Below are 23685 nucleotides of genomic sequence, written 5' to 3'. Positions count from 1 at the left end.
GTTTCTTGGATATCAGACTGCAATATCCATTAACAAGTGTTGATGCCATGACCTACGATTCACTTGAAACGTTACCATAAAAAATATCAAATATTGAATTCTTAAAAGTTTACAAGTAATATTCATTCCAATCAGCACATGGTCGCGTCGTTATAGCCGTTACAGCAGTACTGCCATGACGTTTCTTGATCCCGTCATCCAACTGGGAGTAATGACTTATTCCGCAGAAGCCACCTCTCAGGCTATTGTGATAATAAGAATAGCACATCATGAAGTATTGGTTCGTTCAAAATTATTTAAAGGCTGTGCATTGTTTTAGTTATAAAAACGACTCTAGAAAACAGACCTAAAATAATGCAGTTAAGATAAAGGATTTAAATAATTAGAATAAGTGACGACATATTGTATGATTTAAATAGTAACTGCAGCTTTTTTTTACACGGTCATTTCATTTACCATACTGCAGCCTTTCAACTGTTTTGTCACCTTATATACGTGATGATGACACGTGATCAAATCATTGTAGAACTTTGTGAAGTTTTGCTTTCGTGATTATATTTACACTGAAACGTGGCTAACGTTACATCAGCTCGTATAAACACTTGCGTTACCTATGGGACAAAAATTAATTTGCCTCAGCAAACGTTCAAACCGGACAAACGCGTTTTAGTTAATATCAGACTACGTCGGCGGTGACATTGAACAACAGGAACGTACTAAATGCACTTACGTTTACGATACACGTGTTCCAAGGAAAATATTAATTAGCGCTGTTAAAGCACGACAATCTCAGTTTAATGGATGATGCACTATGTAGGCCAAAATTTCCAGCACAGGTTGACGCTTCGAACTCGAAGCTATGTTTTCAGGCTTAGCGCGAACTAACCATTTTTGCAGATTTCATGTCCCGTAAACCTGTGTGGTCGACTGTATCGCTATGTAAAAGAGCCGCATCTATATTTGAGGCTACAGTTTCAGCTGTGTGAGTGCCCCGATACGTGTCTATGTTTTCGTCGGGAATGCTCAGTTAAGCTCTCACTGACTGCTGCAGTAAATGCTTCGCGTTCTTCGCACACTCCCTGAATGGACCTGCATGAACTGAAAATATTACACCACGTTATATTATTGTGTTAGGAAATTTGCAGGCGCAAGTTGGAATCAGCTAGCGCAAGACAGGGGTAACTGGAGATCGCAGGGGGCGACCTTCGTCCTGTAGTGGACATAAACTATAGGCTGATGATGAAGATGACGGCCGCCAGACCTACGCTTCGCGAGTGATTCAGATTATAAGAACGCTTCCGATAACGAAAACGCCAAGCACAGAGCTTTCCGTATCCCGCATGCATATTTTTTTGCCACAAATATATCTATTGGCGTAGTGCCGAAAACCCTGTGCGCACATTGTGTTCCCGCCACCATCGTGAACGGTAGACGTGCGAGCGGCGCGCGTAGGACTCGCGTAGGAAATTTGTGGCTGCCTGTTCGCTGCATAACATGTCTTTGCGAGCGCAAGCTTGGTTCCACGCAACAGAATAGGTGGGGTGCACGCTGCATGTTCCCGGCGCTTGCGCCATGAAGGCGTCGTTGACAGTACTACAATGCCAAAGTGGCCGCGCGAAGAGGCCGTGACCGGAGGAGCTACAACTTCTGTCCAGTCTTACGTCTTTCTTAATGCAGTCAGAGCAAATTGCGCAGTAAAGAAGCTCGGCATTCTGGGATATAGCCTATGTACTGGTCTAGCTATACAGTGCCATAGCAGAAGTGGCCTCGCAAGTGTTATACCGTATTCGGTCAAATGATCGAGTCAAGTCGAGTTAGCTTGAGTCAGCTTGTCGCCATAGACTTAGTATAGTTGGTTATATTAACTCTATGCGTGTCGCATACACAACTGCCCTTAATTTCATCCTTGGCTCAAGAAACGGGACAGCTGTCGCCTACACGGCTTTAGGCGAGTGACGGCGCTGTAGCTTATGAGTGAGAAAAACGGATACCAGGACGTGTGTGCGCTGTACACATCCCTTTTAGCTGCACTGAACTGTTACAATGAGTGCGAAAACTAACGGGCCGCACGGTGTGTAGCAGAACCCGTGTGGCCCACAAACTTCCTACGCGCGTCCTGCACTCTACCGCGCGTCTACCCTTCCCGATGGTGGCGGAAACCCAATGCGTACACAGGGTTGGCAGCATTGTGCAAGATGTCTATAGTTCCCAAATATACCGCCTATTTCAGCTGTTAAGAAAATACTTTTATACTGTCATACACAGTATTGGGCCTACACGCTATTTAAAACAGACATCGCTCTTACGCAAACCATTCTCATGTTCGCATTAACAATAGAAGTCTCCCTTGCATCGTGCTCAGTTTACAGTAGTTGAATTAAAAGTACAAAAAATGAGAACATACGTGGAGAACCTGCAATCTCTTTATTATGACTGCAAGCCACGTAAAAAAAAGGCACTTTATGGTTAAATGGGGCACACTGATAGCAAGAAATTGTGTTTCGCTCCTTCATTGTTTATTTTGTTATGTTTATTGCACCCCAAAATAAAATATTTTCATAATAATGCCATGCGAGCAACTTAGTATAATACATAACATTTTTCTTTACGCAGTTTCTTTTTGAAAATGCAGAATTTTTTAACATAACTTGCACTTGTGTTTTTATGAGCTTTGCCTAAAATATTGAGAATGACTAAATGTCAATGAGCAAAAATGTATATTCAAGTACTGACATTCGGTTGTGCAGAGTTTTGATCATTCTCACCGACGCCATGCTAGGTAGTTTTACTTGCAGCCCCGGGCTACGCTTCTCTTTCTTCTTTTACTGGCTTAAAATTTCACGTAATAGTGCTGCCAATATAGGCAATCCAACTTAGACCGCCACTAGCCCGGTATTAGTTCTACTTTCAATTCTGACGATTCTATTATTCCACTCGTATGCCAGCTCATTACAGCAACTAGAAAAAAGCTATCATGCTGCCCCGCGACAGATACCACACATGACTCAACAGGTTATTTAGTGGCACCTTAAGTGGCAACGTCGGTCGTCCAGCGTCAGTGTCGCCTTAGCGTTAACGTTGGGCGAAATGCGTCATCATGCTACGAACGTTCAGGTATTTTCGTACTGTGCAACGCTCTTTGTCGATTGTTCTCCGTGTCGATTGATCGTTTTGCTGGAGAAGATGCGGGCGCTACCAACGAACCGTCGCTGCTCTGGCAAACAATGAGCAGTGTGCTCAAAAAATCACACATTTTTCCCGCGGCAAGTCGAAGAAAACAAAAATGACGCACCTTTCCACTGCTGCGAAGGTGGATTACCAGAGAAGCAGGTTAGCACAGGACATAGATGTGACACAGAAGTTAGATCAAAGGTTATTATTATTATTATTATTATTATTATTATTATTATTATTATTATTATTATTATTATTATTATTATTTATGGGGTTTTACGTGCCAAAACCACGATCTGATTGTGAAGCGCGCCATGTGGAGGACTCCGGAAATTTGGACCACCTGGGGTTCTTTAACGTACACATAACGTACACGGGTGTTTTCGCATTTCGCCCCCATCGAAATGCGGCCGCCGTGGCCGGGATTCGATCCCGCGACCTTGTGCTGAGCAGCCCAACACCATAGCCACTAAGCAACCACGGCTGGTAGATCAAAGGTACGAGCAAATTTTATTTCTCTTGAGCGGAGACGGCGGTCATCCCGAAGAAATACACGCGCACACACACTTTTATTATTGCGATAGCAATTATATGGACACTTCAACCGGATTTCTGCCGTCGGCGTCGCCGTCGCCGTGAGGTTCCGTATAGATTCCAAGGGCGATAAAATCGTCGCCGCAAGCCGTATGCGCGAGCGAAAGCGCGCGGGGGACGCACGCTATCACGGAGGGTGAACTCCCCCGCGCGCTATCACGGAGAATGAACGCACGGTGGAAAGCAAACGCGACCGTCGCGCGAAAGGACGAGGGGGTATGGCAGGGAGGGAGGCGGGGCGGCGCTGTGCTCCGGCACCAAAGGCGTATCTTGCCACTCAATCTCCCACGCGAAAGCAAGAAACGGGAAGAGGGGGGAGGGGGGGGGCAGCTTCTCCTCGGCCCTTTGCCCGGCGGTGCCGGTCGCCCGCACCGTCTCCACACGGCTCTGACCTTTGTATGCGCTGTGCATTCGCCGCTCAGTTTCCGTTGAAGTGATAGACCGCGCGAACCTGCGCTTGCTGCCAGCGTTTTGATAGTCGTTGGCTGCGGTCATTCAGTGTGATCTATTCATGTTTGCTTGTACGCGCTGACACCACGATTGTTATTTCAGTTAGTAAGCCAATGTGTCCAGTCCAAGTTTATGCAGCCGATAAAACTACTATCCCTGCTCCGAATAGCTCTCTACTAATTTGCTATCGCAATCGATGCTTCGCCATTCGGGCGAAACTGCGACATTTTTTTGATCGGCGGTCTTGAACGGCGAGATACACTCGCGTGGATAACTCCAGCCACATCGGGATGGATGGATGGATGAAAAACTTTATTAGGGTCATTCAGTGCGCGATAGCACGCAGCGGGCCGCTCCCACGTCGGAACAGAGAGGCCGAGCCTCTCCGCCGCGTCGCGGGCCCGTTGGGCAGCCCATAACTGTTCTTTTTCGGGAAGCCGCAGGAAACTAGACACGCGCGACGAGACCGCCACGCCGGGAGAGCAGAAGGAGACTAGACACGCAAGCGCTTGGAATGACGACAAAGAGAGGGCGTGCGAGCTTGCACAGGGCCGACGCGAGTCGCACAGCGGCAAATTTTGAAAATTGTGCCTCTTTATAACTAATCTGCTGAAAATGCATCTCTAAGTGATGAGACGTATACGCTTTTGCGTAGAATGAAGCGATTTTGCATCAAATTCGGGAGCTGAGTTTTTGCAGACGCAGATCTGTTGACGGACACGAAAAATGCACACAACCCTAGCCATAGACAGCTTTGCCGTAAAATACGAGGATACCGAAGCACTTCTTATGAGTTGTAAATGCGAAAGTGTTACTGTCCAACTGAACGCCACTGAGCGGTCTTTCGAGTTATAAACTACTCTCGGGCAAGCGAGCGCGTTGAGACGCTTGGCTGGTTTAGCTGAATGGGTAATACCCCTGTCAAGCGGACAAGTTAAGTGCACTTACGGAGAGTGTCACTCGGCTTAAGTGCACTTTGTCAAATCTAAACGTCGCAAGTGGAGTGTCACTCGCTGCAGAGTGTACTCCGGTCAAAGGGCGTTCACGGAACGCACTTTGCTGGCCGAGTGCGTAGCCTCGTCGCGAGCGTTTTCAATGGTATAAAATGTAATGCATAAAAAAAGGACATAGAAGTTCATTTTAGTGGTTGAACACCTCTTGCACACAAATAATAGCCTAAAACGCGTTCATATTCTGTTCGAGCAGGATCAAATGCCGCCTCGTCGCACGCCGCTATGTCGTTCTGGATTGGCTAGGCATTTTTCTTGGCCGGCATTGACTTGCCACACTCTTGAATAAAAAATATTTTCGTCTTTTGTTGAAAAAACATAGATTAAGTTTGTTTTAATTAATAATACAGCGTAAGACAATCACTTTTGAGAAGTACTTTTCTTTTTAATCTACGTTTTCACAAAACGCGCTCGTAGTCTGTCGCCATTTTTTTTACTGCGAGTGCACTCTGTTTTCCCGTTTAGAACCGCGTAGCCTAAAGTGTCACTCAAGGTCCCGAAGTGCACTCCCCATAAGTGCACTTAACTTGCTCGCTTGACAGGGGTACAAGACACTGGACTTCTGAGCGTGGGGTCGTAGATCCGAAGCTCAGCACCGCCAACGTTTTTCTTTTCGAATTTATTTTGTTTTCTTTATACATTGGCTTCTTTATAGCGATTGTCGAGGCGTACTTAGAACGTAGGTGAGAGCTTGCGCGGGCAAGGAACGCGCGGATAACACTGGCTTTCGAGAGCGAGGGGGACATCGCGTCGCTGCGATGCCTTTCCCCTCACACAACACCGCAATGCGGTGTTGCGTGAGGGGAAAGGGCATCGGAAAAGGAACAGCGGGAAAGGTAACCTGCTGCCGTAATGCGGCAGCAGGTTCCCTTTCGCCCGCTTTGCTCCGTCGAGGCGAGCACGTGATGTGGTGTCACAGCCAATGGGAATTCAGGTGCCGTTTTTCGCTTGTCCAAACGACAGACGCCGGTTTTTTAGGGCCATTTGATGCTTTCGCATCAAAAGAGGGGCTTGTTTACAACGCACAGAAAACAAACATGTGCGCCTCAACTCAAGAAATAAAAACATGCCTTACCTGATGGTTGACTGCTTGGAATGCACATTTTCTTTTCACCTGTAAAGGCGTCGCTACATAGATGGATGGATGGATGGATGAAAAAAATTATTAGGCTCCTTTAGGGGGCGCGCCAGCGCGCAGCGGGCCACTCCCACGTCGGGACAGAGAGGCCGAGCTTCTCCGCCGCGTCGAGGGCCCGTTGGACAGCCCATAACTGTTCGTCGCTACATAGATGGCTGTAAACATCTCTCCAGTGAAACGCAGACTCAACATTTTCTCTGCTCTGGCTTCAATAATCATGATAGACAGGTTAGCTGTGGAAGCTGAGGTGAAAAAGCGTGAAAGATGCGTGGTAGTCCATATGCCGTGTTATTCATTCGTATAGTTAGCAGACGGTGTGTCTGGTCATGTACTTTTATCTGTAACTCCGTTTTGTTCAAGCTGACTAATTGTACTGAGAATTATATGCAGGTGTTATTGTACTGCAGTGAACCGTGTAAAATGAAATAATTTGTAGAAGTGCATTTTCAGGTAATGTCCCAATGGGCATGTTCTCCTAACTGCATGACATTTCAGCTTGTGTTGCGCATTGATTAAAAGAACGTTCGAATCAACCACAACCAATAAACGGTTGGTCTGCTATTTCTTCCGACACTGCCCTATTCAACTTTCTTGCAAATGCGTATATATATATATATATATATATATATATATATATATATATATATATATATATATATATATATATTTAAGCTCTAAGATGTGATGTTTTATTTTCAGTGGTATTTTATTCATATGTATGCTCAATAAAATCATAAACTCAAAATTTATACACCGAGGGTCGTGATTCAGGCAATAAGAAAGGATCCAGGGGCGCGAAGTTTTGAATTTCATTCCACCCAAGCACTGCAGGTGTTTCCGACAATCCTTTATGTTAGGACTGGATCATGCACTATCTAGGCCTCCTCTATTCTGTCTTTTCTGGACATTTGTACTTCGTATTCTTCAACGCGCTTAGAAATGCGCGTTAGTACTTGTGTTCTTGGTCAGATTTTTGCCACTGGCAGTGATCTCGGTAAAGCGCGTAGAGAATAATCTTGTAAAGCTAACTGACAATGAAACCAATCAAAGCCTAGGGTAAATCACTTTTGTAAGCATGAGGCGCTTTTAGCTTCCGTTGTTGGCGATCTTCAAGTGACCTTTAGCCAAAAGCCAGAGCCGTTATCTGGGCACTCAAACGAAATCATCCGGGAAACCAGACAGAAGTTAAGGAAATGGGGTCCCTGGCCCCCAACCATTTATACAGGACCGCATTACATGCGCTAGTTACTGCCCAAATAATTTACAAAAAAAACATTGCTTCCGAGTTCTTCCTAATGTTTGTTCACAATGTCACTCAGTCTGTGACTTCAAGTACGCTGAACTTTTATTTGTGATTTCCAATAGCGACGCTCAAAAGGCAAATACAGGGCACCGTACTCTTGATTGCCATCTTCTGGCGCTGAGACAGGTTGCCTGTGCTCTTTCCAACGCCAGGGGTCCGTGAGTTCCGCGGCGCAGGTTTGGCGATGCCTTCTTCGAGAGATGGCGCCGCGCTGCGTGATCAGGCCGGCAGCGTCCGGCGTGCCGTGGATGGTTGCGGGATGTGGTGGGGTGTGCCCTTGCGAACATGCACTATACCTATTTTACTCATTTAAAGATTATGGCTAGTATAATCTCCAACCAATCTGCTTTACTAGTAGCTATTTTATTCTTATATCTACTCAAGATTACGGGAGAGCCAGCATTTTTCAAAATCTTAAATCTAGAAATGATGAAGTAAAGGAAAATTAAGTGGTTGAAAAAACAACTTGCCGCAAGTGAGACCTAAGCTGGATGTCACCTGCGGCCAAGTTGTTCTTTCGTCTTTTTACTTTATTAGCCATACATTTCAATGAAAAAATTATTTTCCTAGGTTATTGTTGGTTTCATTGTCTGTTTGCTTCATAAGATGGTTACGAAGAAAAATCAAGCCCCTCAGGTTCCTTTCTTTTGTTTCGCACATAGAAGAAAAAAGACAACTCTCGAAATTGATTTACTCTGAAATTGATTGTCATGTACAAATCATTTGACCGCAGCAAGCTGGATAAGGGAGCCTTTTGGTAGAATTCGGTAGTTTGCAATCACCGACTTTCGCTCCGAGGCACCTGTTGAGAGATAAAGTGGCGTTGAAACATCAGAAGTGTGACCGCTTCAGATTTTTTCTGTAAGCCTCGGCTGAGCACACGATCGGAAGATGTTGAGTGCAACGTTACCTGTTTCTGTCTCTATCACCAGCAATCAGAAAATGCAGTGAAAAATGGCATTCAACTTTCAAGAAAAAAGATTGTGTGGTCGACTCAGCATGCTCACTTACACAACTCCCATGCACATTCGTTTTTATTTAACTAAATTTTATGGTAAGCGACTCATGTTGTTCAATGACCATGACATTGTGCTACGTGTAATTGTCTGTAATTGTGGCTAGAGCCTCGCTTGCCTTGCGGATTGAAGTTTGAACTCGGCCGCAGAGGCCAAGGTACTGGCAATAAAGTTCGCTAGACCAGAAATATGTACGTGTTGTTAACTCCGCATTGTGATGAGCGCGATCTGCAAAAAATGGGGCCGACGTAAGAAAAGAACACAATCTGCGCACACGCTACAGAAATACTCTTGCATCTTGACCTCTGTGCCATGATTAAATTTCACACTGAGCAACCCCGCCGTTCTGGATTCCTTGATCATTGTGCTGTCCGGAGATTTCGTGAGTGGACGTAAACGGTTGCCAGTTCTGCACATCAAACAAGTATACGGAGTGCGTTCATCTCAAGGATAAGTGCTACAGGAGAACGCAGTGCTGAATAAAAATATCGAGGGATGCCGTCATGCAAATTTATAGGAAGGAGGCGGAGAGGGTGCAGTAGGTTCCATTTTTTAGCCGCAGCAGGTAGATTCTTACGAAGAAGTAATGCCAGTACACCAGGAATTCGGTCAAAGTGTACGTTAAAGCGGCTGTCCCGACAATATTTAACTAGGTATTTTTTACGGACCACTATATATCAACTTAATTTTGACACCTTGTTCAGAAATTAAGCCAGACTAGTAGCTATTTCGACACAAAATTTCCAAAATGCCGGCTCGTCGAATCTACTTGTAACAGGACCTAGAGCTCTGAAAATTGAGTCGTTTTCTATCGAAACCACAGCGTTCACAAAATCAGGTTTCCTAAAACGTCTGCTGGAGGAAGATCCAGTGCTAGTGAATTTTGTCTAAGCACTGTTATTGCTGTGAACATCCTCGCATCATCTTTTATCACGCTTCATCAGCAGATCTGTCATTCTAAATTTGGGATATCCTTGCGAACACTTAACTCTAGCCCGCAACCAAGTATTTGGCAGTTTACAATGGTTTTAGGTAGACAAAGTTATCGCTTAGTATATAAAGAAAAGTTTACCGCCCTCTTCCGAGAACTTAAGGAGGCCCGCAGAATTATCGAGCATAAGACGAAGACGAGAATAACGATGCGCGGTTCGTGGCTTGCGCACGAGCACGACACAGCTGTCAATCTATTATTAAAATCATAAGCTCTCGATAAGTCACGAAGCTCTCCCAGTCTACGGCATGCTTAAGCGAACTGAAGGCATCTGTCCGGTAGAGTGCGTGAGCAACCTCTTTGTCCGAACTCTTAATGTACCGTATGATTTGGACACGTAGGCCAGTTGACGAAGCTTTCGAGCGACGTACTTTAAGGAATTGGTTCGAAACACGTCGACAGGAGGCTTGTGGTACGCGAGAACACGAAACTTTTGACTTCCCAAGAAGTGTCGGAAGTGTTGGATGGCGGTGTGCATGGCGGGAAGCTCGCGATAGAAGACGCTGTAGCGCGTCTCAACAGGTGGAAACTTTCGAGCGAAACATCCCAGAGGACGCCACTCGAAGTCAATGAGGTGCTGAAGTACAGCGCCGACGGCCACGCTTGAAGCATTCACTATGATTCGAGTTCGACCATCAGATCTGGGGTGAATGAGAAGCACCGCGTCTTCGTCGGCGGTTTGCTCATTGTTAGAGTGTGAATAATCCTCAGCACATGACCGCGAGCTTGATTCAATGTAACGAAAGCCGGGTCCTAACAGCGGTACAAAGCAAAGTCGCTCGTGTACCGAGATACGTCCGTCTCACAAAGAATCCTGAGCGGTCAGAATTAATTTGAAGCCTTCCACGATGTCACTTTGTTCAAACTGTGGCTTAGGGAGAGAGAGACGGAAAGAGAGACTTATCTGTCGCTATGCTTTGCGTGTATATTCACAATTTTAGCTCTTGAGTAGTGACATTTATGGTGTTTATGTACATGATAAACCCCTTTACTTAACAGCTGGAATTCTATCACCAACCAAGCGTGACAGAAGTCCCGAATATTAGAGAGTGTTTGGATCTTGGCGGTGGTGCACTTTACGTGCGTTTTACACCGTTTGTGCTATTTTAACGTTTCCCATTGCACCTAGGTTCATTTCACCTCATTCCTTACGATCCAGAGTAGCAGCTCCCGTAAATAGCGTGGATGACCTGTGAAGGTTTGAATTCAGGTCTTTATGAGAATCGACCGTTGCGGGAGCACATCCTTAAATTGACATCTAGGTTATGATTCACTGACTGGCTATTTTAGCGGTTAAAACATTATGCTTTCATGTTAGAACACGATATATTTAAGTTACGAGGCAGTAAAGTGTTGCGTAAGTTTCCTGATAACATCGGCATTGCTGCTCGACGAGCTCGGTATGTGTAACATTCGCGAGTAAGGACGGTTGCATTCAACAGAATTACGTGTCAGATATCCTATATAAAAGGTGCACGGTTAATATTAGCATGGAAATTTCAGCATATACGAACGTAATGTTTACGCTTCTGTGCTAATATGACATAGTTCCACTACAATGGAAGATGAAATTGATGGCAGGGCTTTCTTGAATTAGCAAGTAAGCCTCTTCGGCAGAACAAGGCCGATTGCATTTTCGAGTGTTTAGAACTATTTCTCAGACAACAGACATTCGGAACGCTTCAAAACACACACACACACAAAAGCCACGTGTTTCCAGCGGCTAAAATGAACGAGTGTGTCCGCGCGCGAAGTTGTGTGTGCGCGCGGACACAGCTTAGGCAGACGCCCGACGAAGGAGCCAATTAAGGCACCAGCGTGGCAGAGGTGCAAGCCAGGACATGACGACCAAGCGCGCGTGCTTGGGCCGACGGTTCTTCCATCTCCTGTCGACAAGAGTTTTGACTGTGAGGGCATTAAAGGGCCAACGCGTCAATTGACTGCAAACTTTCGCGTTCGCTAGCTTTTCGCTCTTAAAGAGCTTTATTGGAGCTGACCGCTCTTTGCCTAACAATGTAAATTAACATCATGTTTATATTGTACGTCGCTTCGTGTAATGCCCGGATCTTCTCCGATGATCGACCTGGGTCAGCTCTTGGTTAGAGGCTAACGCTACCCATGGAACTGAAACGTCCCTTGCAACATCGAATCTAACATGTAAGTATATTCATGTTATCAACATTATCATCAGTGATAGCCCACCACTACTGCCGTTCACACGACGTGTTAAATAACTCCTTTATTAGCCATGTATATAACTCCTTCATACAGGAATTGTCTCGCAAACCTTATGGCGAAAAGCACGGCTTTTAGAAGCGCAACGATTATAGTTTTTGTAAATGGTGTCCTAATGTTGAACTATTTCGTACCGCCGTGAGGAAGACATGCAGAGAGCTCTTTATTTAAACGAACATAGGTTTGCCGGCGTAAAAGGGCCTTGGCCGCGTGTTGGTGCTTCAAATAAATGTATTCGTATAGGATTAATAGCTCAAACGCCTATGAAGCAGTTGGGATTACGGGTATCTATCAGAATCTTAGTTATTTCCGGACGGACCCTGCCCATCACTAAACTGACTTCTCGATGTGTTAGGTAGTGGTTCATTAACCTTTAGGCATTGAATGTGCGACTGATCGTAACTTCTGTGGATGGTGAAATCGGCCATGGAAACACGGCTACAATTGGTTTATGTGTTATATATTCGTATTGACCAAAAAATACGTATGCTCGCATTCCAAGCGATCATGAAGCATTGGAAAAAGGTTATATAGGTTATGTATACAGCGCATACGCAGACAAAGTTTATGAAAATGGACTTTAAATTTCCTATGGAGAACCAGCGCCTCTCAACATGCCTATTTTGTGGCACACACGTTCTGCTGAAATGCACAACGTGGAGGAAGGTTCAAGAAAGAAAAACTTGTAGCGGATGGCTGACAATGTTTCTCGATGTTGTCCGTTTTGTGTTCGATACGACCGCAACTTCAACTGAACATTTGAATGTCTATATGAAGGGTGGAATTCAATCAGTGTGCCTTCGTGATACTTACTTATACTAGCATTACACTTGTACTTCTCTATACTTACTCATTTGTCGTGAGGACACCTTTGTGGCATACGTATTGTAAACACGGAACAGAGGAATTGTACGTCTTTCCGTCTTTGACAATACCTTTGTTTGGTTCCGGCAGCTTACAGTGACCTACACGGGTAAAATTACGCCAGTCAGAAGTTATCAGCATGCAGGATGTGCGGCTTTGATTGCACAAGAAACTGCGCAATATATGCAAAAATAAATATTACCACTCGCATCTATATCTCTGCTTGAAACGGAATAACAGCAAAAGGCTTCCGCAGAAACATTCATTCGGAGCGATGATAGAGAACGGATTACGTGCGTTCGGAAATTAACTGTACACTTTCAACGATAAAATTTGACGTCAATATTTCCACCAATTTCTTGAATATAACAGCAAACTTCCACTAATTCATTGTTCCACCTTCTCCAACGGGAGCTTTAGATGAAGCAATACTTATTTATTTATAATTATTTTTAATCGTCAGCATAACTGGCAGAACCGCAGTTGTTATTTGGCAAAAAGAAAAGAAGAAAAAAAAATAAAACGCAGAGACTTAGACCGACTTCCCGTCCACAAATAATTGACCCCGGAAGATGCTAACACTACGGTAAATACAACACACCCAAGATGGCGGCAACTACAGTAATAACTATCACTGCGAGGAAGATGGCAGCATTAGACAACGATGATACGGCAACGACAATGGCTGCGTAACGGTGACGTCAGCGGCAAAAAGACTACGGCAGCCACGGCAATAATTATTTGACTGACGTCAAAGGCCGCAAAAGGCTCTGTTCGTGAGAACTGAGAATGACTACTGTGCTGAAATACGCACTGCAAACGTCTGCGCTACCTTGGCCGAAAGTGTCTGAGTCTGTGTCTATTTTAGAAATTAATTATGACTATGGCAATCGCCCGGTGGCCTCTAACTTTACAATACTCATTTTACAATCCTCTTCGCATAACTGAGCCGATTAGTCTCCGATATATATTTTTTTCAAGTGACATTTTTTGTTCATAATTTCTCTGTCTGTGCAATAACGTAGCGCTGTATCTATCGCCGTAAACGTATCACCATGAAAAGGATTTACAACGTGCATTATACGCGGCCTTACATTCATCTTACTTCTCTCAGACAGTAGTTCCTTATGAAGTAAATGTCGCCTTAGTTAGAAAAAGGAAACCGATTTCATATAATTATAAAGACAAACGTCTAGAAGAAAGGTCTATAACAGGAAAATGCAAGTAAACACACTCGTATATACGCCCATATATTGTCGAATTGCCTACAATCAAGCAGTGAATGGCATCATTACATCTCTCAGTTCACTTATCTAAAGTTACAGTAATCTTCACTCCTAAGCTTTATATTTTATTACGTCGTAAGCACATGATGACGTCATGGGATTTTCTTCCACGCACACTGCTCTGAACAGAGATTTGTTTTAGAACAACCCGCGTACTTGAATTAAAGAGGCGTGATGTGCTTGGTGTGCTTATATTACGCGACTGCGATGTATAAGAGTTAAACATTTCGAAATGTTCCTTTACAACTATTTAGGCAACATCTGAAAAATTTTACCTAATGATCTTTATATAACTATGAGCAGTCTGCACTCAATCATCTCTATGTTTTATAGCTAAACAAAATACATTAAGCTAAATATGTTAAGATAAGTCCAAATCTGAGTGCCTTGCTTCGAATGCACTCACACTTGCTCATATTCTGTTATGTATGCGACTGTCGTACTGGACTTGCGATACGCTCGAGCAGCCACTCATCGGAACGGAGGGAAGGGGTAAGAAAGGAGAATTGTTGAAGTAACAAACTTACTTGCGCAAAACCATCCCCAAAGGAATGTGCCGACAAGGTAAGGACAAAGCATGATTATGGCTCCGGCGCTTCAATTATTCACGTGTGCCTGAAATACAAAAAAAAAAAGCTCTTGAATGAGTGAGCTCACAAACTAAATCTAACGCCCAACAGTGCAAGCTGGCTGTGTACAGCGCCGGCTGTACTAACCTCGAACGTTATCTAAATCTTCAATGTGAACAATGTCTTCTTTAGAGTTCGATGGTTTTCGTAACAACGCTCAAAAGCTCAACAATTTGATCACTCAATACGTTACGTGTACTAGAGAGGAGCATAAATATAAAGAAGCTGTTAAGTGTTAGTAAAAATAAGACTTGCCCGACATCTTCACAGTTCCCTTCGGCTTTCTTGTACATGCTTGTGTAGCGCTGAACCGGCCAAGTTTTGTTTGATGAAATAACTGTCTTCTAAGAAATTAGATAATCCGACGGCGTTTGAAATCGTATTTTGATAAACCTAAGCTGTTGTGATGCTTCTATCACAGCCTGTGCACGAAGCGCTGCTGTATAAAGTAAAAAAGCTTGCTTGGAAAAAATGTATAAAGTGGTCCAGAGGCACGGTTAAAATGAGCTTGCTTTCGCAGCCTAGGCAACATCATTCTTAAGGCCATGGTAATTTTTTTCCACCCGAAATACAAAGACATTACTTTTCTATTAAGCCATTTATTTAAGGTTCTTCTTTCGTTTCCGTTAAGTGGAGGGTGGTTGAAGATGTTGGCATGAATTTAAGTGCGCTGGGTGCGGTCATGCGCTAGAAGCTGTTGTTTTTAAAAAAGAGGGTAAAAGATTGGTATACCTGATGTGCTTTCACTAAGATTAAGTGAATATCTGAAATGATTGGGGTATTATGGACATTTCGTTCAGTTTCGCCTTTCCACCGTTGTTAATCACCCGGTCGTCTCCACCATCACTAACTTCAGCACGAAATTGATCGATCTATTTCCAGGGTGAACAGTAGCTTCGAACTTCGCACGCATTTGTTTTAATATTATACCTTAAGAGCATGCTTTCGCTCGAACCCGACTCCAATTTTCTTATTCAAATATATGCAAGACACAGCAACGCTCGTTTTGGACAACCGCTGTACCGATTTGAATGAAATTTTGTTTTACTCGAGAGGCAAAGCTAATTTCAACAACTCCAGAAAGTTTCGATTAAGGACATCGTGTGTTAAAGAAATCAAAACATTGCACAGTCTTAACAGAAATGTGAGTAAAAAGGTTACAAATTTGTAACTCGGCACAAAAACCAGATGTCGCCGTTTTGTAAACTGAATCTGTTACAGCACTTAAAACGTACAAATTTTATATAAGAATTTAAAGCTCATGTGTAGCTATTACAACATTTACTTGAGTTTTGCGAAAGTCCTACCCATGAAATAGAGGTGTAGTTGACAACGGCGTATAATGCAATACTTGTGTTAGGTTTAGATGCATTATTAGGTGCGGTACACAAAATTGTGATAACGATTTTTATTGCTGAGAGACAGAATTGTCCGATTTGAGTTCTTTTCTAAAATTGAACATGTTCAGAACTGTGTTCGAAACAATTTGGGGCATAAATTGAAGCATAAATGCAACAAAACCTCGTCAAAATCGGTGCAGTGGTTACCGTAAAGAAGAGTGGTTCCATTCCCAGGCATTTAGATAGGCGTTCCCGAGCTACAGTCTCGTCTTAAACTGCTGCGCACCTAATTTCCGCGTAGGCTGGTAAAATTAATTCCCTCGACTATACTCGTGGTTCCAGCATGTATGATATACTCTTGCAGTATCTGCAAGAACTTAACCCCCCCCTCCCCTAATCATTGAAGCTTCCGTATCACTTCATATCTCGGTTACACCACGTGGCAATTCATGGAAGAAAAAAAGAAGTCAAGATCGGACAGAAATGAACATACATAAAGAACACGGCGTGACAGCAACTGTTTTAGCTCGTTGCCACTACATGTGTTTGTTCACACCAGCCGTTTAATAGACGCAGGAAAACCATATTAGTTCAAGCAGGCAAGGGGACTAACGCCGGATCGTTTCAAAGGATCGTTTATAAACGCCGGACCGTTTCAAAGGGGATGCCAACAGAAATCATCATCGTCATCACCGTTTAGGTGCTCGTGCCCCGTTCTAACACTTATTTTTTATGACATTTACTTGGCTCTGAGTCACTGTTTCTATTGTTCCAATTTTTAATATAGAAAGCAACATTTTTGTTATTTTTCCTGTTTCAAGGTAACATGACATCTTCGACTTAAACGGTTCCTTACTGTGACAGAAGCTACCAGCAGCTGTAGTCATATTTGCACATATAATATTATGTACACAAACGCGGAGGGGCCTACGTGTGCTCACTGATTTGTTGGTCACCGTAAAAATTTTAACTGCTGCGAAAGATAGCCTTTGAATCAACGAAATAGAACGCCTATTGATTATAAAAGGCAGGACCTTAGAGCTCCTCTAGTAGTTGTCTGAAGGGCCCGTAGGTTAAGAGAAAAAAAACGTACTATACGAGCGATGACGAGTTCAAACAATCGCATAAACAACGTTAATAGAAAACAGAATGTAGTTACAAAATTCTTTACCCAAGAGGAGTCCTTCACAATAGGCGCTCAAGCGCTGAACCTTCAATGCCAACTGACGCTAACCCGGCAAAAATATGGCGGAAATACGTTGACTAGGCTGCACTCGCGAGTGAATCACTGCCCCACCATAACAGGATTCAACACAGCATTATGTCGCGCTTCATTACGAGCTCTGTGACACCTTACGCCGCTCACCTGTGAATAAACGTCCAACACGTCGGCGTATAAGTTGCCTTTCGGTGCGCCTTCGTCGATCCGATGCACCAAGTTCCCAAAACTGGAACCGATAACGTCAGCAACCAAGCGCAACCAACCACCCTAAAAGCAGTGACCTCACTCTAATGGCGTCACCAACCACGTATGCGAAGCTGTTTTCGTACAGCGGAAAACAGTCTCAAGTCGATTGTTCCACGGCAATTGACGCAAAAAAATAGATGCCGTCACTGCCAGAACAGAGTTGCGGAACCTGCGAAACATAACAATGGGTAAGGACGTAGGACAAAAATATGCAGTTTTGATGTAGCTTGCAGAAGTCGGCCAAAAATTCTTTTTTATCCGCAGCTGTGCTTGAACAATAGCCCAGTCTAGAGTGCAAGAAGTTGGAGTAACAAAGACGCGATCTGGAGGACTGCGTTCAAGTTCGGCCATTTATAACTTTCGTTTGTCACACTTTCCTGGAGTCGTGGGCCTTGAATTCATTTTTTTTTTGCTGACGCAGGCAGAGTGCGCTGCGTTGTAAACGTAGTCAGCCTGCTTACATATGTTAAAGTCTTTCTACAATTCAGTAGAAACGTACAATACATAAAAAAAGGACGCTGTGGAATCGTTGCCCGTTTATGAAGCGCAGAAAGTAATGGGAAATTCTTGGTATCTTTAGTAGTGCAACGGAATTGAACTGTTTACTCGTTTTCTCAGCAGCAACTGCCAGTATTTCATAGCTATTTTCACGCTGTAAAGTCAGTCTACATTCTTTCTATGCAACCTGTCACTGACTGCTATATTTTGCACTTATCTTCGCCTGCTTTTTGTTAGGCGGACTCTGTGAGAGTTGTCACTTCCGTAACCTCTGATTGTACGCTAATAATGAACTAATCGACATGCATAGCAGGGTTTAATAGATATTGGAAAAAAAGTTCTCACTATTAGTTTGACTGCAATTTGCATTCAGCTCGATGCAAACAAAAAGGAAAAGATAGACAGAGAGAGAGAAAGAGAGAAAGAATGAAACAAGAAAAAAAGCTGACCCTGCTGCATGGCTTCGGTGGTCTCGGAAAAATAAAAGAAAGAAAAGAGAAAGGAAGCCAGCACATAGCTGCAAGGCTTAGTGCCTTTCTATGCTATATACTATATTTTCACACCTGACTTAGATTATTAAGGTAGGAGATTCGAGACAAAATGGTAACTCTTACTGTGCAAGCTTTATGGGTGGACATGGAAATTTGCGCTATCGTAAATACGGTCATAACTAAGTTTAACTAATTAACTTCTTAATTAATTATGTACTTTGGGGGCATGTATTAACCATGTGCTGCCAAACCTAGCAATGAGGTGGCTTAGTGGCTATGGCGTCACGCTGCTAACTACGAGGTCGTGGTATCAAATCCTGCTCGCGGCGTCCGCATTTTATGGGGGCGAAATGCACAAACGCTCGTTAAAGAATCCCAGGTGCTCAAAATTAATCCGGAGTCCCCCACTAAGTCAGATCGTGCTTTGCACTCGTAACACCCCAAAATCTCATTAAACTTTTCAAATCTGAAAGAGCGCGCCAAAAACAGCTATGGGAGAACTGTAAACTGAATAAGTCAGAGCGTATAAACCTAAGAAATTTGATATACGAATTTACAGTTTGCATGAAGAGAGTTACAATGCTTAGGAGCGCTTTGCAAAAGTCCCTCTCACAAGTTCGAGTTATACGCGAAAGTGGTATATAACACTTCATTTTTGACCGCTTTAAATGCCTTATTAACGCACTGTTTATAATTATTATATCAGTATTTATTACTTTGTTACAGAGTTCCAAACTAGAAACTAGATTTCTTTTGCAGTTTAAAAATTTATTTTTCGTAAAGAAATTGACTGCTGAAATACAAAATCCTGCTGAATAATTAGAGAAGAATGGAACGTCTGTATTGTACTTTGAAGCAAAGTGCTTTGAAATTTTCCGGTTCACACGGCAGTAGCATCACCTAGATTATTTGATCTAAGAGTAGTAGAATTCCAGAAGTAAGCATTTGGTGATTTTTAGCGATCCCGACGCTCCTCTGATTACCATCATTGCCCTTCTCCATTTCCTCTTCTTACTTCCCAAGCTGCTTTACAAACATATACTACCAACGAACATAATATTCTAACTTGAACGTTTGGGGAACTTTAGACCCTATCTAAATACATGGGAAACCGGCGATCGTTTTATGAGCAACCACTGCACCGGATTTTATTATTTATACTGAATTTAAAGGAAACACTTAAAATGTAGTTATTACAGACATTTTTTTTATTCAGCGGTCGACATTTTTTAACAAAAATTCATAAATATTGCAAAATTTCAAGAAACGAAACTTAAGGTATACAGCTCCGCACTTCAGCAACTAAAAACGATATCGCAATTCAGCAAACCGCACACAAAAATGAATCTGAAGCGAACAAAAACGATTTATCATACGCCACACTGAAATATACCACTAATTTGTGAATATAACATTTGCAAAACCCTTTCAAACATGGTAACAAATTCACATAGGTTGTAAATTCATACACCGAAATTGGTCCGCTTTGGTTGCTACAACGAATACAGTTTGTAGAAATACGATGTTTGTTTTTGATGCTGAGTTACGCATTTGTAAATTGAATACTTTTACTTTTTTTCGCATTTACTGATTTCCGGCAAATGTTGTAAACTGATTCCATACACTAAGTCACAATCCTGTTCTCTGCAGTCCTTGTGATCTAGCCTTCACCATTTGATTGCAGCAAATTTCGTTAAAATCAGTTCAGCGGTTCTTTTTTCATAATGCATTTTTTTCTTTTTTGTGTGTGTTTTACATGCATTTGAGTAGCCGTCATCAGAGAAAGGCCCGAGCTAAAGCTTCCTCTTAAACTGTGCATCACACCGGTTCTAAAGGAAGCCCATGAAGCAGATAAAAACATATTCAACAGAAGCTTCGCGGGAGCAGTTATCTTGGCCAGACATCTCATCCGGAATGCCAACGAGCTGTCTGGCCAGATGTCTTGCAAAATCGTTGATTCATTGCCAGTGGAGTAAATAGCTGGCCGTATTCGAGATAAGGCTTATGCGCAAGCGCACTCATTTCCAAATGCCGAGGTGAAGCGACAGTATCAGGGTGTGTTTCTGTCATCGTGTTTTGTTGTGCGTCATGGCTTACGTCATTGCGCGAATTTCAATTTCCTTGTGGTCGATACGTCACGTGGTGGCGAAACAAGGAAACTGAACGAAATGTTCCTAATCCCTGTGTACGGTTCGCTGACGAGAGCATCGAAAAAAGAAAGTGTGAAATTAAGTTAACAGACCACATTCTATTTTTTTTATTCTTTCCCCCTCAAACGAAAAAGTTATGCGTGTGAAAGAAGTTGTACTTCGGGACTTCTTTTTGTTGCGTTACTGATATCGCGGCTATCTTTCACCTTGGCTGCCATTTTACCCCGTGTCGGTGCATGTGGTTGCGTGCAAGAGTGCCTCACTCGTTTTCGTGAGTAGCTTTAGTTTCTGCCGTGAAGGCGCAATTCACGGCGCTTTTTCGAAAGGACCGCGAGAGCGACTGAAAGAATGCTGGCTGCATCGTTCACTGTGGGACATTCCGGTGGCTCGTGGTTCGAACAAAGTGGGGACGGACAGCCGGGCCAAGCTCCGTTTCCCAGCAGACGAGGTAAGACCCATTCTTGCAACTGTTCTGAAGTAATTGCACACGATAAATATTCCGCGTAGCAGCTATGCGAAATGTCTTCCGCTCCTTCTCGCATTAAAATGGGTTCATTTTCGTGCTCGCGAAGTGGGCGTATCAACCGTTTGACAAGTGCACTGCAGCACCTGCCAGTTCAGTTCAGCGCAGCACGCTACCGAACTTAATGTAGTTGCGTTGAAAACGTAACTCGTTCGTTCCACATTCCTAAACTCAAATCAAAACTTGATAAAAGTGCGTTCAATGACTATTGCAATCAGCGTATGGTTTGCTGGCGTCCTTGCGTCGTTTTGATGGTTTCTGTCGTGGCAACATCGCGGAAAATATTCCGAATCAAGGATACGCGAAGAAATATACATTATGCAGAAAGAAAAAAAAACTAGTATGCAGACTCAAGGTAATTGTAGGAATGTATTTGAAGGCAAGCGTTATATTTAAATTCTATCCAGCTAACGGCGATGCGTACAATTGTTTAATTTCATCCTATGCAACGAGTAAATTAATGCAATATTTACGAAGAACCTTTACCTCGTATGATTTTATAACTGTGCACTACACCGTTCAGAAAATATTCCGAAATACAAACACCAAATGAGGCGGACGCGCTGTGTGACATGTCGTCGTAGCAACGTCATGAGGACGCAGGTGATGTGTGATGCTTGATGAGGGAAGAATGCTGATTACTGATGTGTGTGTGCACAGATGTGTAGGGGACATTTGCAATAACGCGTATTCAGGACATATTCGAGGCAGTTGAAATCTTGAAGGAAAGCGCGGTTCGGCATCTGCACGTTGACGGTCACAGAAGGCCATGTACTCCGCTGTTGCGGCTGTGTGCTTGCGTCCGTGAGTAATTTTCGAGAGCGATCTTATCATTGCGGGAAGTAAGAGTGTCTTCCACGTTCGTCAAAGCATTAGGTTAAAATTCGGAACAATCGAGTTTACGCTGCCCATGCTGCATTGTAAGTGAGACCAGTGCATAGCATAATTTTTCTTCCGGCGCCTGTCATCTTTGTGGACGATCCTTGAAAGTTTTCCTTGTGTACGTTATGGAGCTTCTGTCATATGTTCACTTGTGTTTGTAGTTTTGAGGCACTCTGTTTTATGTTTCTGTTACATTCTCTGTTTTGTCTTGTCTTCGTTTTTAGGGGTTATTTGTGGACCCCAGGTCACAAATGACGTGTCACATTTATGTTACATTCTCTTATCAACCAATAATAATAATAATAATAATAATAATAATAATAATAATAATAATAATAATAATAATAATAATAATAATAATAATAGTTCTTTTGCATACGCAAAAAGGATGACGGCGAAAGCTGCGCCTTCACGAGACATTCAATAGGTTACTTTACATTATCCTTCGAATGCGTTGTTACTTCCTAATATCTTCTTCCACCCATGGTCGTGGGCTCGACTCTCTTAATAAACTGTACCTTAATTAACTGTGCCTAAATCAACTGCTCATTATTAACTTCCGAAGGTCGCGGCCGGGTTCGACTCCCACCAAGGATCGTGAATTTGGAGTGCCTTAATTAACTCTCTATCCATTAGTTATGTCTTAATTGACTTCGCCTTAGTTAACACCACATGTCGTGGGTATGACTCCTACCAAAGGTCGATGGTCTAACTCCCACGAAAGGTCATGGGTTCGAATGGTTTAATTTAACACCAAAGGTACTGGGCTCGAGCGCCTCAATTTACTATGTCATAATTAACTGCGCCATAATTAACTTCGCCTTAACACCAAAGGTTGTGGGTTAGACTCCCACCAATGATCGCGGGTTCTTGTGCCACGTTTTTGGTGGCTCACAATTTTCGTGCCATAACGGCGGACACCGGATTTTTCGAACCACGAGCCATCTAAGACTTTCGCCTTAATAATCACCAGTGACATGCTGAGCACGACCACGAGATTACGACACAATGACATTGGCATGACGAGGTGGTGATGACTATGTCGACGTTGGCATGACTGATTGTGGAACATACTTTTTAGCCTGATGACGTCACGTGTTTAACTACCCGGGCAGGGAACAGTTGCGTCGCCTTCCGTAGAATGTTTATGGATGCAGCTTTCTTTTCGTCTTTCGCCCGTTTTCTTGGATGGTCGATGGTCTGTTGGTGGTCGGTGGCCGGACTGATCGAGAAAGTCCGGTTGGTTCGTGTGTTGATTCGTTCGTTTGTTGATTCGTTCGTTAGTTGGTTCTTTCGTTAGTTGGTTATTTCGTTAGTTGGTTCTTTCGTTAGTTGGCTCGCTCGTCCAGTCATTCGTTCGTTGGTTCGTTCAGGCTATTCGGTTACATTGACTCTCATCGTCGATTATTTCCAAACAATTTCTCCCTGCCACAGCCCTTAACTAGTTGTGCCACCCACGTCATTGCCACCATCACGCAGTCGTCATATCACCGCCGTTTTGTAATCTCGTGGTTGTCGGGCTCAGCATGTTTGTTGGCGTCGTCATCTACGTGTAATTGACGCTATGCCATCGTCGTTTCCGTATCTAATCGACGTCGTTATTGTGTCGTCTTCGTCGCGCCACTGTTACGGTTTTGTCCTCG

At 43.4% G+C, this 23685-nt stretch overlaps 1 long non-coding RNA gene across 1 annotated transcript; it reads right to left on the bottom strand.

Moving 5' to 3' along the window:
• Positions 1-8340: 8340 nt before the first annotated feature.
• LOC119433072 (uncharacterized) lies at positions 8341-17576 on the bottom strand. The gene is made up of 4 exons (XR_005188254.2): positions 17397-17576; positions 14589-14676; positions 12762-12876; positions 8341-8471 (listed from the first exon to the last, which is right to left on the bottom strand). It is a non-coding gene; the product is annotated as an uncharacterized LOC119433072 (long non-coding RNA).
• Positions 17577-23685: the final 6109 nt, after the last annotated feature.

The sequence above is a fragment of the Dermacentor silvarum genome, chromosome 11 (assembly GCF_013339745.2).
Source record: "Dermacentor silvarum isolate Dsil-2018 chromosome 11, BIME_Dsil_1.4, whole genome shotgun sequence".
Taxonomy (NCBI): Eukaryota; Metazoa; Arthropoda; class Arachnida; order Ixodida; family Ixodidae; genus Dermacentor; species Dermacentor silvarum.
The sequence above is the reverse complement of the archived record's forward strand: the minus strand, read 5'-3'. Positions and strand labels throughout refer to the sequence as shown.